We start from the raw sequence: 12,026 nt of genomic DNA on the forward strand, positions 1-12,026 counted from the left end.
AAAAGGCAGCAAAATTCAACCAATTTGTGTTTCCTAGAGTGTCCCTAAAAAGAAATAGTTTTTGAAAATAAAGAGATGAGATATATCAGGCAAAGACAGACAAGAGAAAGCAGGACTATAATATTGAACAAATTAGAATCAAAACAAAAATCACTGATGCTTAAAAATGGCATTTATAATGATAAATAGTGCAATCCACAGTAAAGACACTCATGAACCTTTGTATCTGTGGCACTGAAATATTTCAAATATATATAAGCAGTCTTACATCAAATGAACAGAGAGTAAGAACTACAATTATAGACTGTTTTTAAAAATAATAATAAGGCTACTACATTTAAAAACTTTAAATACACAGCTAACCTTATGCTCAGATTAAATACATAGTATTAGACAACTTGAACAAAGAAAGAAAACAAATTATCTCAACATCTAGGTCTAAATTATTTAAAAAATAAATAAAACAACAAATTAAGGGGGATAAACTGATTTAATACAAAATCAGAAATTAGCAGTTTAGATTAAAATATTAGAATTGATTTTTTAAGTTGATTAATTAAAAAGCCAATGAAATATTAAAACAGCTGACAGATGTCAATAAAATTGGGAGAGTACATAGTTCCAAGTGACCATTCCTGTAGAGAAACATCAGAAAACGCTGGGAGGTCAAGGCAGGCAGATCACGAGGTCAGGAGATCGAGACCATCCTGGCTAACATGGTGAAATCCCGTCTCTACTAAAAATACAAAAAAATTAGCTGAGCGTGGCGGCGGGCACCTGTAGTCCCAGCTAGTAGGGAGGCTGAGGCAGGAGAACCCGGGAGGTGGAGCCTGTAGTGAGCTGAGATAGTGCCACTGCACTCCAGCCTGGGTGACAGAGTGAGCCTCTGCCTCAGAAACAAACAAACAAACAAAAATGCAGGCAAAAACTGTCTTATTTTTGTTAGAACTCTGGAAAGTAGTCAAAGATTTACAGCCACCAAACCAAGGCTGAAGCAAGAAAAAGGTGATTTAAAAATGGTAGAAAAGCTTTGCGATATTTTTACATGCCCTTGCTCAACCCCTCCTGGGTTCAGCAGAGACTATTAGAGTGGATAAGAATAATAAGACTCAACTGTATATTGTCCACAAGAAACCTACTCCAAATATAAAGGCAGAAGTGCATTAAAAGTAAATGAAGTGGAGTAACAATGTGAGGTGATATGTCAATTAACTCAATTAATTTAACATGTGTTAATTATTTTGCAATGTATACATACCTCAAAACATCATATTGTATAACTTAGGTGTATACAATTTTTAGTTGTCAATTATAACTCAATGAAGCTGGATGGAAAAAAAAGTAAACGAATGGAGAAAGATGTACCATGCTAACACTAATCTAAAGAAAGATGGAGTAGCTATGTTAATTCTAGACAGATAATATTTTAGAGCAAGGAATATTATTTGAGATTAAGATGGGTGTTACATGATAATAAAGGAGTCAATCTACAAGAAGGCATGACAATTCTAAACGTGTATGAGCCTAACAACAGAGAGTCAAAATATATGAGGCAAAAATTAATAGAACTACATGGAAAAATAGATAAATATACTATAATAGAGACTTCAACATCCTTCTATCAGTAATCATTATATCCAGCAGGCTGAAAATTATTAAGTATATAGATGAACTGAACAGCACCATCAGTCAACTTGATCTTATTGCCATTTATACAATAATTCCTCCAACAATGCATAACATACTTCCTCTCAAGCTTACATGGAACATTCATCAAGATAGGCCATATCCTGGGCCATAAAACATACCTTAACAAATTTTTAAAAACAGAAATCATACAAATGTACTCTCAGACCACAAAATAATTAAACTACATATCAATAACAGAAATATAACCAAAAAATACCACAATATTTTAATATTAAACAATACACTTTTAAATAACACATGGGTCAAAGAAGTCTCAGGGAAATATAAATATTTTGAACTAAATGAGAAAATGAAAATACGATGTATCAAAATTTTTAAGATGCCACAATAGTAGTGCTTAAAGAAAATTTTATAGCATTGAATATATATATATATATATATATATATATATGAAATGAAAAAAGACCTAAAATCAATATTCTGAGTTTTCACCATAGGAACTAGAGAAAGAGAGTAAATTAAATCTTAAGTAAACAGAAGAAAATAATAACAATTAGAGGAGGAATCAATGAAATGAAAACAACAGAGAAAATCAATGAAAGCAAAAACAAGTTCTAGGAAAAGATCAATAAAATTGATAAATCTCTACTCAGGCTAATCAAGAAAGAAAGAGAAAAGAAATAAACTACTAATATTGGAAATGAAAGAGGGGCCACAACTACTGGTCCCATGGACATTAAAAAGATAAAAAGGAATACTACAAGTGGCTCTATGCCCACAAATTTGATAACTGATATGAAATGGACAAATTCCTTGAAAGACACAATCTACCAAAACTCACACAAGAAAAAATAGGTAATCTGAACAAGTCTCCATCTATTAAAAAATTAAATCAATAATTAATAACCTTCCAAATAAGAAAGCACTAGGCCCAGGTGACTATACTGGTGAATTCTACCAAATGTTTAAAGAAGAAATGATGCTAAAGCTACTTAATAAATTCAGCAAAGTTACAGAGTATGAGATCAACACACAAAAAAATCCGTTGTGTTTCTTTATAAAGAAATGAACAATCTAAAAAGGAAATCAAGAATTCCATTTACAAGAGCATCAGAAAGAATCAAATACCTAGGAATACGTTTAACCAAGGAGGTGAAAGACTTGTACATTGAAAACTAAAAATAATTACTGAAAGAAATTGAAGAAGATCTAAATAAATGAAAAGAGAACCCATGTTTATGAGTTGGAAGACAGTGTTGCTAAAAAGCAATACTATCTAAAGTAATCCACAGATTCAATGTAATCAATATAAAAATTTCACAGGCTTTTTGACAGAAATTGAAGAGATAATCCTCATATTTATATGGACTTGTAAGGGGATCATAATAATCAAAACAATATTGAAAAAGAACAAATTCGGAGGACTCACACTTCTAAATTTCAAAACTTACTACAAAGCAACAGTCATCAAAAACAGTGTATTGACACAAGGATAGACATATAGGGCAATGGCCTAGAATTGAGAGTTCAGAAATATACCTATATGTCTATGGACAATTGATTTTCAACAATGATGCCAGGACCATTCAATTAGGAAAGAATAGTCTCTTAAACTAGTGGAGCTAGAACAACTAGATATTCACATGTAAAAGAATAAAATTGAATTCTTACCTCTCATGCCATATAAAAATTAACTCAAAATGTATCAGTGATCTCAATGTAAAAGCTAAAACTAAGAAATTTTTAGAAGAATTTTATAAGTAAATTTTCATCACCTTGAATTTGGCAATCGTTTTTTAGATATGACACCAGTAGCATAAGCAACAACAACAACAAACAGATAAATTGGACTTCATCAAAATTAAGACTTTTGTGTACAAAGGACATTATCAAATAAGTAAAAAGAAAATCCTTAGAATGGGAGAAAATGTTTGCAAATTATGTATCTGATAAGCATCTAGTATCCAGAATATATAAAGAGCTCTTTCAACTTAACAATAGAAAGGGGCAGGCACAGTGGCTCAGGCCTGTAATCCCAGCTCTTTGGGAGGCCGAGGTGGGCAGGTCACTTGAGGTCAGGAGTTCGAGACCAGCCTGGCCAACATGATGAAATTCCATCTCTACTAAAAATACAAAAATTAGCCAGGTGTGGTGGTGGGCACCTGTAATCCTAGTTACTCAGGAGGCTGAGGCAGGAGAATTGCTTGAGCCCAGGAAGCGGAGGTTGCAGTGAGCCGAGATCACACCACTGCACTCCAGCCTGGGTGAAACAGCAAGACTCTGTCTCAAAAAATTAAATAAATAAATAAATAAATAAATAAATAAATAAATGAATAAATAAAATGATAGAAAGGAAAACAATACAATCATAAAACGGGCAAAGGACTTGAAAAGACATTTCTCCAACAAAGATATATAAGTGGCAAACAAGTGCACACAAAGATGCTCAAATGATTAGTCTTAGAAAAATGCAAATCAAAAGCACAACGAGATGTCACTTCACACCCACTAGGATAGCTACAACCTTAAAAAAGGAGACTGGGCACAGTGGCTCACACCTGTAATCCCAGCACTTTGGGAGGCTGAGGCAGGCGGATCACCTGAGATTGAGAGTTCACGACCAGCCTGACCAACATGGAGAATCCCCATCTCTACTAAAAATACAAAATTAGCCGGGCATGATAGCACACGCCTGTAATTCCAGCTACTCAAGAGTCTAAGGCAGGAGAATCACTTGAACCTGGGAGGCAGAGGTTACAGTGAGCCGAGATTGTGCCATTGTACTCTAGCCTGGGCAACAAGAGTGAAACTCCATCTCAAAAAAAAAAAAAAAGGAAAATAACAAGTGTTGGCAAGAACATGGAGACAATTGGAATCCATGTACATAGTTGATGATAATATAAAATGGTACAGCTGCTTTAAAAAAACATATTGGCATTTCCTCAAAAAGTCAAACATAGAATTACCATATGACCAAGCAATTACGCTCCTAGGCATATATCCACAGGAAGAAAAGCATATGTCCACACAAAAGCATGGACATGCATATTAACAGCAGCAGTATTCACAATAGCCAAAAGACAGAAACAACTCAAGTGTACATTTACTGGTGAATGGATGAACAAAACGTACTTTACCCATATGAGGGAGTATTGATACATAGTATGAAAGAAAAAGAAAGAAAGAAAGAAGGAAGGAAGGAAGGAAGGAAGGAAGGAAGGAAGGAAGGAAGGAAGGAAGGAAGGAAGGAAGGAAGGAAGGAAAGAAAGAAAGAAAGAAAGAAAGAAAGAAAGAAAGAAAGAAAGAAAGAAAGAAAGAAAGAAAGAAAGAAAGAAAGAAAGAAAGAAAGAAAGAAAGAAAAGGGAAGAGGAGAAGAGAGAGAAAAAAGAAAAAAGAAAGAAGGAAGGAAGGAAGGAGAAAAGGGAAGGGAGGGAAGGGGAGGGGACAGGAGGGGAGGAGAGGGGGAAATATCTAGAATAGGTAAAATCTTAGTAATAAAGAGCAGAATGGTGCTTGCCAGGGGCTGAGGGAAGGGTGAATAAGGAGTCACTACATAATGGGTACAGGGTTTTCTTTTGGGCTGATGGAAAGGTTTTGGATCTAGATAGAGGTGATGGTTTCACATGTGAAAGTTGATCATGTGAATTGGGTCATTCTTGTCATACTCAACAAAAATGGAGTTGAGAGATCATGGAGAAAACCATTCAGGGCACAAAACATTGCCCCAAAAATGTAATTCCATGCAAGCTGAAACTGCCTACTATAACCTGAAACCAGTTTTAGCTATTGGCTACTGAAACAACCTGCTGCAACTCTGAAATTAGTTTTGCCCACTATTGTCACTTGCCAATCAGAGCTTTCCAGCTCCTCAAAACCTTACTAGTGGCAATGAAATTTCTCAAAGAGCAATACATACTCTCCTTTTTATAAAATGTCTAACTTTCTCTTTGTTTTTCAGACATACTGAAGACCGGCCAGTCTGCATTTATGCCCTGAATTGCAGTACTTTTCTCCCAAATAAAACATTTTAATTTCAGAAGTTCATTTCTATATTGAACTTTTCACACACAGCACTGTGAATGTACTAAATGCCACTGAATTTTACACTTTAAAATGGTTAATTTTATGTTATATGAATTTTTTCTCTTCAAAAATTTTTTTTAACTTATGACATTTTAAAAGGAACAAAGTGATACACAAAAAACATAAGCAGATCTCATGGAGGTAGAGAATAGAATGATGGTTACCAGAGGCTAGGAGGGTAAGAAGGAAGAAGAAGATAAAGAGAGGTTGGTTACTGGGTACAAAAATACAGTTAGATAGAAGGAATAAGCCTTAGTGTTTGATAGTAGAGTGACTATAGCTAATTGTTACATATTTCAAAATACTAAAAGTGAAGATTTATAATGTCATCAACACAAAGAAATCATAACTGTTTGAGGTGATGGATATTCCAATTACCCTGACTTGATCATTATGCAGTGTAGAAATGTACCAAAATATCACATATACCCCATAAATATGTGCAATTATTATGTATCATTTAAAATATTTTATTTAGCATAATTATATAATATTAAGATTGAGGGCTATAAATGCATATAGCAAGTTTCGGATTTTCTGCAAATAAAAACAAAAATGGGGATAAAATGGAAAATTTTCTTTAAAATGTTACCAAAATTACCCCAAGGAAATCTTAGCATCATCTACCTCATCATCACTATTATGACTGCCACCATCATGGAAAATATTGAATAATTTCTCAAGTATGTCCCTAAAAGAATAGATGAATATGCCAATTTGTTTATTTAGTGACCTATAGAAATTTGGATGTTTCCAATTTTTGACTACTATATATAAACCTGCTATAAATATTTATGTACAAGTTTTTGGGTAGACATATATTTTGATTTCTCTAGGTATTTACCTAGGGTTTTCCAGTTACTTTCACCTTCTTATTTATATCTTTCTGTATATTTTCAATTTTTTATAATAAAAGTATGTTGTTTTTATTACTGGAGGAAATATTTTTTTTGCAATTATGTAAAATACACCTATTCTTAAAGGAAAAACAACACATGCCATTGGTGTACTGGAATCATGGACCTAAGTTGTCTCCAATTATTATTCTTGAACAGTCCTTTCCTTCCTTATCCTTCCAAATTATATTCTAAGACACATTACACACTTTAACTATATTATTGTTCCCAGTTATTTGCTGTTTCTCTCTATAAGAGGATTGTACTTCTATGCCTCCTAAAACCAGACTTGTATGCACTTGGTTAGACTAACAAACTGTGAACAGAAGTTTTGTGTGCCATTTCTGAGTAGAAGTATTAAGAACCAATAAGTGAGTCTATCATTGCTCTTTCCATAAATGGTGGTTGCTTCTTGATATGTTTTGGCTGTGTCCCTACCCAAATCTCATCTTGAATTGTAGTTCCCATAATTCCCACATGTCATGGGAGGGACCTGGTGGGAGATGATTGAATCATGGGGGCAGTTACCCCATGCTGCTACTCCTGTGATAGTGACAGAGTTCTCATAAGAGCTGGTGGTTTTATAAGGGGCTTTTCCCCGTTTTTCTCGGCACTTCTCTTTGCTGCTACCATGTGAGGAAGGACATGTTTGCATCCCGTTCCACTCTGATTGTAAGTTTCCTGAGGCCTCCCCAGCCATGGTGAACTGTGAGTCAATTAAACCTCTTTCCTTTATAAATTACCCAGTTTCGGGTATGTGTTTATTAGGAGCATGAGAACAGACTAATACACTCCTTCATCCAGGATTCTAAAATAAAGGAGACATACAAACCTGAACTGCATTTACCATGCAGCCAACATGGTAAGATAAAATCTGTTATTTGTAAGCCACTGCTATTTTGGGGTCATTTGTTATCCTAGCATTACCTAATAAAAGCTATGTATTAGTCCGTTTTTAAATTGCTGATAAAGACATACCTGAGACTGGGGAATTTACAAAGGAAAGAGGTTTAATGGAGAACTCACAGTTGCATGTGGCTGGGAAGCCTCAGAATCATAGCAGAAGGCATGGAGGAGCAAATCACATCTTATGTAGATGGCACCAGGCAAAGAGGGCTTGTGTAGGGAAACTCCCATTTTTAAAACCATCAGATCTCATGAGACTTATTCACCATCATGAGAACAGCATGGGGAAGACCTAACCCCATGACTCAATTATTACCTCACACCAGGTCTCTCCCACAGCATGTGGGAATTCAAGATGAGATTTGGGTGCAGACACAGCCAAACCATATTATTCCACCTCTGGCCCCTCACAAATTGCATGTCCTTATATTGAAAACCAATCATGCCTTCCCAACAGTCCCCCAAAGTCTTAACTCATTTCAACATTAACTCAAAAGTCCACAGTCCAAAGTCTCATCCCTTACGCCTATGAGCCTGTAAAATCAAAAGCAAGTTAGTTACTTCCTAGACACAATGGGAGTACAGGCACCGGGAAAATACAGCTATTCCAAACAGGAGAAACTGGCCAAAACAAAGGGGCTACAGGCCCCATTCAAGTCTGAAATCTAGGAAAGTGGTCAAATCTTAAAGCTCCAAAATGATCTTTCCTAACTCCATGTCTCACATCTGGGTCATGCTGATGCAAGAGGTGGGTTCCCATGGACTTGGGCAGACCTGCCCCCGTGACTTCACAGGGTAGAAGCTCCCTCCTGGCTGCTTTCACTGCCTGGAGTTGTCTGTGACTTTTCCAGCTTCTATTTGCAAGCTGTCAGTGGATCTCTCATTCTGGGGTCTGGAGGACAGTGGGCCTCTTCTCACAGCTCCACTAGGCAATGCCCCAGTAGGTATTCTGTTTGGGGGTTCCAGCCCCACATTTCCCTTCTGCACTGCCCTAGTAGTGACCTCCATAAGGGCCCTGCCCCTGCAGCAAATTTCTGCATAGGCATCCAGGCATTTCCATACATCTGCTGAAATCTAGGCAGAAGGTCCCAAAGCCCAGTTTTTGACTTCTGTGTACCCACAGGCTTGACACCGTGTGGAAGCTTGAGGTTTGCACCTTCTGAAGCTACAGCCCAAGCTCTGCGTTGGCCCCTTTCAGCCATGGCTGGAGTGGCTGGGTGGCAGGGCACCAAGTCCCTAGACTGCACACAGCACAGGGACCCTGGGCCTGGCCCCAAAACCACTTTTTCCTCCTAGGCCTTGGCCTGTGATGGGAGGGGCTGCTGTGAAGACCTCTCACATGCTCTGGAGATATCTTCACCATTTTCTTGGGGATTAGCTCCTTGTTACTTATGCAAATTTCTGCAGCCAACTTGAATTTCTTCTCAGAAAATGGGATTTTCTTTTCTGTCGCATTGTCAGGCTGCAAATTTTCCAAACTTTTATGCTCTGCTTCCCTTATAAAACTGAATGCCTTTAACAACACCCAGTCACCTCTTGAATGCTTTGCTACTTAAAAATTTATTCCGCCATATGTCCTAAATCATGTCTCTCAAGTTCAAAGCCCCATGGATATCTAGGGCAGGGGCAAAATGTCACCAGTTTCTTTGCTCAAACATAACAAGGGTCACCTTTGCTCCAGCTCCCAACAAGTTCCTCATTTCCATCTGAGACCACTTCAGACTGGACTTTATTGTCCATATTGCTATCAGCATTTTGGGCAAAGCCATTCAATTAGTCTCTAGGAAGTTCCAAACTTTCCCACATTTTCCTGTCTTCTGAGCCCTCCAAACTGTTCCAAACCCTGTCTATTACCCAGTTCCAAAGTCACTTCCACATTTCAGGTATCTTTTCAGCAGCGTCCCACTCTACTGGTACAATTTACTGTATTAGTCCATTTTCATGCTACTGCTTAAGACATACCTGAGACTGGGAAATTTAAAAAAGGTTTAATGGAGAACTCACAGTTCCACCTGTTTGGAGAAGCCTCACAATCAAGGCAGAAGGCAAAGAGGACCAAGTCACATCTTACATGGATAGCAGCAGGTAAAGAGAGTGCTTGTTGTAGGGAAACTCCAATTTTTAAAACCATCAGATCTCATAAGACTTATTCACTATCACGAGAACAGCACAGGAAAGACCCGCTCCCATGACTCAATTACCTCCCATCAGGTCCCTCCCACAACACATGGGAATTCAAGATGAGATTTGGGTGAGGACAAAACCAAACCATATCAAGCTGACAGATACATTTACTAATGTAAAAATCCTTTATTGGTACATTTTGTCACCAAGGTTCTCTTATATTTAATAAAGAAAAAAATAAAATTTATAATGCAACAAAACAAAAAATCTAGATCATAGACTGATAATTTCACAGCTGCCTCAAAAAAGGTCTCAAGCACATTGGGTAGAAATGGCAATGAATATCCACTAAGAGACAGGTGAGTATGTGCCAGCTCTGTTTTCTTTGCTATTTAGGATAAACAGACAACCGAGTGTCTACATTGACAAGAGAGTTTGACCAAAAGTGTATATTTTCTCACCTAGCTATTCGAGAGCATAATAACTGGACATCTCATTCTTGTGTGACAAGTTTGAGACCATAGTAAGGGCTCATTAATTCTGTTTTGTGCATATTTTTCATTTTATACTTTTTAACATTAAAATAGGTTAACCTGGCCTCAATCTCCACTTATAATGGTGTTAGTTCAAGAGTATATAAGATGAAAACATTATATTAAAACTTTTAAATTTTAACTTTTTTCATATGACAAAGAGTGTGGTAAGAAGTGAAATATAAATTCCATGAAATTTTAAAATTCTCTTTTTTTTTTTTTTTGAGATGGAATCTTACTCTGTCGCCCAGGCTGGAGTGCAGTGGCTCGATCTTCGCTCACTGCAACCTCTGCTTCCCAGATTCTTCTGCCTCAGCCTTCCGAGAAGCTGGGATTACAAGCATGTGCCACCATGCCTGGCTAATTTTTGTATTTTTAGTAGAGATGGGGTTTCAGCATGTTGGCCAGGCTGGTCTCAAACTTCTGACGTCAGGTGATCCGTCCACCTTGGCCTCCCAAAGTGCTGGGATTAGAGTGAGCCACTGCACCCAGCCAAAATTGGAAAATTCTATGGCAGTGATACAGGGAAGAATAAGAAATAATAGACTACGAATTCATTCTAGGGAAAACCAGGTAAACATGTAACTTTCCAGTAATATTTCTCAGATTTGGCACAAAGGTGCTAAAATAAATTCAAACATGGGCTATTCCTATATCTAATAGGGTTGCCTTTGGAACCTCTTAGCCTTGTTAAACGCATAAAATAAGCTCCTCTTAATATTTTTCTTTTCCCACTCAAATGACAATTTATAAATCAGTAATATAAAGGCTTTAGGGAGAGCGATTTAAAGAACTATGATTATGGCTCCCAATATTTCGTTGGGACTCTCCCATGACCTCCGCTGTGAACCACAAAATGTTCTATTCATTGCAGATCTAAGGCCAGAAGTTTCTTGCAGAACCCTCTGGATTTAATTTGGTACAAATTACACTTGGGATTTTCTCCAAGAAAGTCAGCAGACATTCTGCTTTGGGAATCTGTAGAAAACTGTCTGATTCAAGTTTCCTTGGAATGATAGATCGCTCTTAAGCTGCTGGGATCAGAGGCCAGGTATGGCCCAATGCTTCCCAAGACCTATCAAACATCATCTGAAATACTGGAGGAGACAGGGACTCAAACAGAGTGAACTAGACAGGATTTAAAGAGCAGGGATATTTCTAGCAAATCCAAAATCTCAGAAGTGACCAGTTAAAATGTGTCTCCTATGAGATTCTGGAAATAGAACATGATCTTGAACCCAAAGGCAGAATCCACCCTGGCAAGTTTTTGACGTGGAGTAATTGGGTCTCCGTGATACTTCTTCAGCCTTGGTAAAGGTGTTAGGAAGGCATTGTGGTTCTTTTAGTGGTCCAGCTTTCTGTTTGCCCATTTGCCACATCATCCTGTGGGCCAGGCCTTCCCTTCTGAATCTGGGGATTGCTCATATGCTGTCAGCACTCAGGAAATACTATTTTATTTTATTGTCCATTGCTGAGCCTCCATGGAAGCTACTTCTTTCTTTTCTCTTCCCCTATGGAGCAGTATCTATCAGTTAGTCAGCCTGAAACACAAACACAAGTGAGGTACTAATGGAGACAGCTACAGGGCATGATACCCCAGCATGCCGATGATAATGATTTCAGATCTGGGAAGGGGAAACAGAGACCTAAGTTGTCTCACTCACATTTACGGCTCTAGCACTGGTTCTGAGACATTTTTAGTTGTTATGTGTGTGTGGTAGTGATTGGAGGGGCTTGAGGAAGGATTGTACCACCAAATAGCACCCCTACTGAGAAACACAGAATGCCCTGCACACAGCAGAGGCTCAATAAATGTTTGTGGTAGAAGTATGGG

General features: G+C 37.5%; 1 protein-coding gene across 1 annotated transcript in view; it reads right to left on the reverse strand.

The window, feature by feature from the left end:
* Positions 1-12,026, reverse strand: part of CCDC141 (coiled-coil domain containing 141) — a 223,061-nt gene that overhangs the window by 145,934 nt on the left and 65,101 nt on the right. The gene's annotated exons all lie outside the window — the stretch shown is intronic.

This window comes from Chlorocebus sabaeus, chromosome 10 (assembly GCF_047675955.1).
Source record: "Chlorocebus sabaeus isolate Y175 chromosome 10, mChlSab1.0.hap1, whole genome shotgun sequence".
Classification (NCBI taxonomy): Eukaryota; Metazoa; Chordata; class Mammalia; order Primates; family Cercopithecidae; genus Chlorocebus; species Chlorocebus sabaeus.